Source organism: Zerene cesonia, chromosome 4, assembly GCF_012273895.1.
Source record: "Zerene cesonia ecotype Mississippi chromosome 4, Zerene_cesonia_1.1, whole genome shotgun sequence".
NCBI lineage: Eukaryota > Metazoa > Arthropoda > Insecta > Lepidoptera > Pieridae > Zerene > Zerene cesonia.
The window spans coordinates 2,214,378-2,221,183 of NC_052105.1; the positions used below are offsets into that span (position 1 = coordinate 2,214,378).

At 31.3% G+C, this 6,806-nt stretch overlaps 1 protein-coding gene across 1 annotated transcript in view; it reads left to right on the plus strand.

Annotated features, from left to right (window-relative positions):
- Positions 1 to 2,866: 2,866 nt before the first annotated feature.
- Positions 2,867 to 6,806, plus strand: part of LOC119839639 (probable bifunctional methylenetetrahydrofolate dehydrogenase/cyclohydrolase 2) — a 20,577-nt gene continuing 16,637 nt past the window's right edge. The window contains exon 1 of the mRNA XM_038366038.1: positions 2,867 to 2,870. The gene's annotated coding sequence lies outside the window, so the exon portion shown is untranslated. The remainder of the gene's footprint in view (positions 2,871 to 6,806) is intronic.

The window sequence follows — 6,806 nt, forward strand, 5'->3', positions numbered from 1 at the left end:
TTCCATTACGTAACATTTATAAGATAACATCTAATATACGTGTTTAGGCAATAAATGACGAGAAGGTAAAATTCCATGTTTCGTTTTGTCGTCATAAACATGTAATATCAGCTTCAACTTATAAATCTTCTTATTTTGATACTAATTTATTAATTATATATTCATTCAAAGGACAGTCCCATATTTAGGCCTACTTACACACATTTGTTGTACTGTTGAAAATTTTAATCATTGAATAATACGTGCACTGTTGTCAAATTATTATTTCTATCTATATGAGAGTTAATGAAACTCTCATGAAACATTGAATGATATAGTTATGTTGTTGGTTGTGTTCTCTATGGAAATAACAAATTAAATATTGATAATTAAAATACTTCGATATTTTTCATCACATTAAAAATTAAGTATAAGAACAAAAAAAAGATAACAATAAAAACTGTTGAATTAATTTTACAAATAACCAGCCAATGTATAACGAAATAACGCTGACAAAAATCAGAGCTTTCATCAAATGTACCTAGAATTAAAGCAGCAAAAACATCAGTATCCGAATGAAAACGAATGATTTGATTGGAGTTTCAAAAGTGTAAACAAAAACAGTATTAAACCTTGGCGAAGAGTTGTTGGAGTGAATGTAATTCGTTACCAGTACATTCACGAATGAATAGGCATTCATTCGCTCGTTCATTAAATCTAGTTTCATATTCGACGCGTCGGTTGATCAGTTTTTAAAACGCCGGGAGTTGGAACTTTACGAAAAATAGTGTAAAAGTTTAACATAATTTGAATAATTTGATTACAAAGTGCTAGACCTTATTGTGTTTGAATGGCAACCTTTATTATTAGGAGAGTTTAGGTTATGCGATTTCATATATGTGCTAAAATATACAAACAAGTAAAATTTAGGGACTTTTACAAAACAATTATGAAGTAAGTTTTATGTTTATTTCGAAAAAATGCTCTTGACTCATTGTATTAGAAATTTAATGAAATGAAAACAACCGTATTTTTCTTAATTCACATAACACTCGGATGGCCACATCTTTTTAACACTTTAACTTAGAAATAAAATATTTAAATTTAAAAAAAAAATTATTAAAAGTAAAATAACAAGACCAAATTTAAATGGGCCCACACGGGAGAGACTTTCAAATAAAAAATAATTAAATATGAATTCTAAGCTAGGTACATATTGTTTATAAAAAACTATGTGTATGCGCCCTTTGAAATTATGGTTTAACAATACATAGCGCATCTATCCAGGAATACCATTCCTAAATGAAATTGATAAAATTCCTTCATTTGTTGTTCACTTTTCCCACTAGAAAGAGTAGCAAAGAATGTGATTTATTCAATTTACGGAAATGTCGAATTATTGGAATATCAAAGGTCATATGAACATAAAATTAATTTTTAAACCATACCAACATCATTTTCCTTTATAGTATATATGCTGTATATACTTGTACTTATATTTCATAGGATCGCAAATAAACAACGAGACACATAAAGGACTTTGTCTTGGCCTATTAAGCAATTTCCTTCTTATCCTTCCTATTCTCTCTTCTCTCCTCTTTTGTAAACCCATTGAAATCTCCTATTGTTTTCTATGTTCACAATTTTTTTTGGACATTTGCCTTAGAAGAACTTTTAAATGAAATATAATTTGCAGGATGAAAGTATTCAAAAAATTAGTAGCTCAGAGTATAAAACAACTATGCAGAACAAAATTTAACTCGATCTGAATGCAAAACTCTCGAATATGGCATGTTTAAAGCGAACACTGAAAGTTACAACAGTGATAAGCGGAAATTAAAAATCTAAGACGTGCCAGAGATAAAAATTTAATATCACTTCATTTTCTTTTCACTGTTTCGGTTTTTCGATTTTTAAATTATTCCAGTTAATAATTGTTACAACGATCTTAGCATACAGGCTTGAACAAGAATCTTTTATCAATTTAATGAAGTCTTTTATTAGAGGTTTATTATCAGACCGATCCTTAGCAACTATCTAACAGATATGATAAGCTTTTATTCCAATATGTTCTCTTCAAATTTCCATACATGTTATCAAGTGGTTTGAAATAAATGCTCGAATAAAAATACCCAGTCCTTCAGCCTTAACTCGCTTGAATCTCCCTCCACAAGCTTGGTGCTTTTCATCAAACACTCTAAAGTAATTTTGCAAGAGTACTACTTCATATTGCATTGAGAGAAATGAAAAATCCAGAAATTCATATAATATTCAAGGAAAATAACCATGGAAAACATTTCAGAGTTAAAATTACTATCACGAAGATCACTAAACTCAGCAAGAAAGGTTCATTGCAATGTAAATTTATACGACTGCGCGGGAATAGAACTTAGTATCTACATAATTTTAGTGGTGTAGGTAAATTTGTTTGAGGTCTTATTATGTCATTGATGTAACATTATTGTGGGGTTAAATTCACTTATCATACAGACCTTATACATCGCTGGATCGAAGCGCAACTATGGATAGTGTTAAAGGTGTTATTTTGCAATATTTTAAAAGACATGTGTATGCGTATATTTTAAATAAAGATTTATTATATTTTGTAGAATTTGGTGAAAGAAATTGAGGTTGTTTAACTGAAAAATGAAAAAGACTTATTTATTGTTTTACAAAACGAAGTAAAATAAGACGAAAGGAATTGTATTTATTATCATTTCAACGATTTTTTCCGCAATCCAGTGAGTTTGTTCTAATTATTCCCACATCATTATACCACCTATAACATAAAAGGTACTGACTACTGAATTACTTCAAAACTGTTTTAAGACAGTCCTTAACTATCGTTATTAAAATACATGTTAGGAATTACAAAGAACACAAGTCTACGTGTATGTAAGTCAAACAATTTGCATTGTAAGCTGAAGATCTTCCAGAAGTTTTGGATTGTGTGAATTTATTCAGTACTTGAGTAGCTTGCTTAAAGAAGTGTGTTCTTAGTAATATTATAAATGTGAAGTATGTTTATTTAATGAGCGATTTTATGATATACTTGCTTTTGCCCGCGGCTTCGCACGCGTTAAATTCGAAGTTATTTAACAGATGTTATCATACACATAAGGTTTATGTGTATGATAACATTTGAATAATTAACCTTTTGAATAAATCCATCTGTAAAAAAACCCCATCAAAATCTTTAGTAGTTTTAAAGATATAAGCATAAATAGGAACAGACGCGGGAAGCAACTTTGCTTTATATTATATCATCCCACGGAAGCATTTAATCGGGATAAAAAGTATCCTATCACCCGAGTCAGCTGTCTGTCTATATACCAAAAATCATCAAAATCCGTTCATTAGTTTCATCGCGATTGACGGTCAAACAACCAAACATATAAACTTTCACATTACAATATCAGTGTGATTGTATTTGGAGATGGTTAGGAGGCTAGAGAGTGATAGGGCTAGGCTTTTTACCGCGGCGAAACATCTCATTCAAAGGAATATCTCCTTAATTCGTCTGTATTTATTTGTATTTGTTTCCTCAAAACTTTCGTCTGGGTAAACTAATTTTAATCATTCTTCTTTTTTGGTCTAGTTCTGATAATTTAAAGCGGTTCAGTCTGTTAATAATTATTTTAGATTTGTTTCTTATAGTTACTTTTTCAGCCCAGGTCCAGCTATATAACGTATATACAAATCTTTTCTTTACTTTTGTTTCAAGCTTTTATTTCATTAACAAATAATCACTCGTTAATATTTCATAAATACTATATTTCGCTACGATTTCTTAGGAGTTATCTTATCAAAATAAACACCCTACTACCCCTCATTTATTATTAATAACTCAGTAGTATAATTAACATTACAATGAGAGTGATAATATGTGATTTGTTACCAAAATACAATATACCTTTCCTCACAAGATAAATATAAATTAATAATAAGGTATATATAACTAAGATGTTTAGATGTTGTTTGCAATGTAGGTTTATTAGGTTTTAATGTGTACGAGACAAAAGGACTTTTTTGAATTTGACAAGAAGGAAAATTAATATGACTTTTTACTATAATACCAAACTTTTTGTTGACGCGCTGGTTGTATAATATAACAAAGTTTTCTGTTCAACATAAATCTAAAAAATATGAGAGTTCCATGGGTGAATAAACATTGTCGAAGGTAATTGATTAAGCCTACATAGCCAGTTAAATATGGGTTGTCTACGCTTAACCCACAGTGTAATAATAGAAAGCGATTCAGAAAATGATACTCGTTAGTTTAACAGCTAACTCATAGAAAATTTACATACTTCTTGGTAAAATGAAGCAGAAACTTGTTTTAATGTTGTTTTTCATTAAACTAGCAGCATTTGTATGGATTCATTTCTTTCCTCGTTCAATTTACCCAGTATCTTTCTTCATTTTCATACATAAACGAATGATAGGTATATATTAAATTAGCACCTTGTAACAGATACACATAACCTCCAGTCTTACAATTTTATTGTCACAATAATATGAAAGTGTTGAATTATGAACTTGTTTTAGAGAGATTTGTTATAAATGAGTCTGTGTGATAATCGTTTGCAAATATATATTCACACAATGCTATGTTCTGTGAATTTCATTGTATACAAGTTGAAGTCATCATAAATTTTCAATATTTGTACTAAGTATCAACTTTGTGACTCCTCCAGGCCGGTCAGGTATAAAATATGGCGCATTACCAGTTTTTGACCACCCTCAAACGATTGATTACAACAATCTTTAACCACGGAGCTACGTATCAATCCGTATTTTCTACCGATATGTAAAATGTAGGTGGTTATCATTTGGACTGTATTTTGTATTTGTTGCTTATAACTTTTTACTGTGTGAACCGATTTTAATGATTCTTTGTTGATAGATAGCTGATGCTTGCCATGTGGTCCCATTTAAATTTGGTCTAGTTCTAACAATCTGGAAGCGATCTAGTTTCTTGTTAAAAAATAATAACCTTAATACAATAACAATCAATTTGCCTGAACTAACTTTCAGTAAATGTTAACAATAATTGCATTCCTTCACGTACAATTTGAGAGCTGGATGATAAATGATAGATGCTTCTTGTCGAGATCAATAGATAGCACCAGACTCGATAGCCTACGATGTACAATTTTGGGTATTGGTTAGCCAAGATTTAATAGATGGTTTGAAAATCCGGACGCTTTAGCCTTTGGACATTCTCCCCGGCAATCCTTATTGATTCCCTGGGATACTGAATATTGCTCGCAATCTTGGTTTGGATATTTGAATAAGTATTTTTATTAACAGTTTCTTAAGCATAGTGTATTGTTGGGTAGGTATGCGGTTTTCCTGCTCATTATAAAATTAATAATACAACAAGTAAATTAAAACTAAACGGATATCTGATCATACATACTTATTTCATACAAAACATTACATAAGTATTACAGATTATTACAAAACAACTATATAGAACTGAAGTGATTTTCTACATACGCTTTATACGCGTGTAAAAGAATACATGATATAAATTGCAAAAATTAATCTAATTTTTTTATAATTTAACCAAAAAACCCTTTTGACACAATAAAACATTGTGTGTTACGTTATTTCTTGTTCCAGATTTCTTATTTCAGATAATTTGTTCATTAGACAAATTTTCTGGAAATATGTTGCCAGTATAAAAAATCTTAATTATTAATCTGCAGAACAGATAAAAGTGGTCACAACAACTTTGACAGCCGCGCCGCTCATAAGTGAAAACGCGTATATGTCAACCTGTATGTTGCTAAAAGGAACAAGGTACAAACAGATTGAATTATACACTGCTTGTAATGTATAGGACCCATCTTGTACTAAGTGAACGTACGCGCATTGTAATGCGTTCATTGCGAGAGTCCCCGTACATAGTACAAGCAAAGCGGCGTCTCGCGTTCTCATACAAATCCGAAACCTCCTTTATCTGTTCTGTTTGTATATCTAATGAAAATTTTAATACGATTAATAGCTAATATAATGTCTGTATGAACAAATCGTTCAAAGTGTCTGAACTAGACCGATTTTTAATCGGACCACACGGGAGGCATCAGTTTTTATAAAAAAAAAAAAATTGTTGCCTGTAAAGTCGGTTTTACGGGCGAAGATTTTACGTGACAACGTCTTTTTCTCGGTGGAATATTTATTTATATGAATATTACGCCAAGAACGCTCGAGAAAGACAGAGACAGAGACACAAGCACGCGCCGATTCAATGCGCCTAATTCTCTAGCGCTGCGCGCGCGGCGGACCGATCATAGTTCGGTGACTCATCGTAACGTTACCGGGCGTTACACTTTTTCAAGAGTGTCTCCGAGCCGCAACCTAATTTAAGAAGTTATCACGTCAAAAAAAAAAAAAATCTCCGTATTAAAAACTATTTAAACTAAGTATCAGGGTACATACTAAAGCTCTTTAAATTGTAATAACTGCAAAACCAACATAAACCTTACAACAGCAGGTAATAAAAATATTTTGACATAAGCCAAAGCTATTAATATACCATAACCATTAAATAAAAACGACATAGTAATTGCAAAGGTGCTTTTATTAAGGAATAACCTTTGCGTGTCAGAATATCGGAGTACACGAAATTGCTTTCCCCAATCAATTAAATGTACGGCTACAGTAACCTTTTAATGTAATTTGATATGTGTTTGGTAACACTAACAAAAAACGCGGCAATACGTAATATTAACCTGTAATTTTAAAATTTTATTGTGGGAGTCGAGCACGCTTCGGCACGAATTGGGCCAGCTCGCACCGGGGAAGTACCACACCCCCAC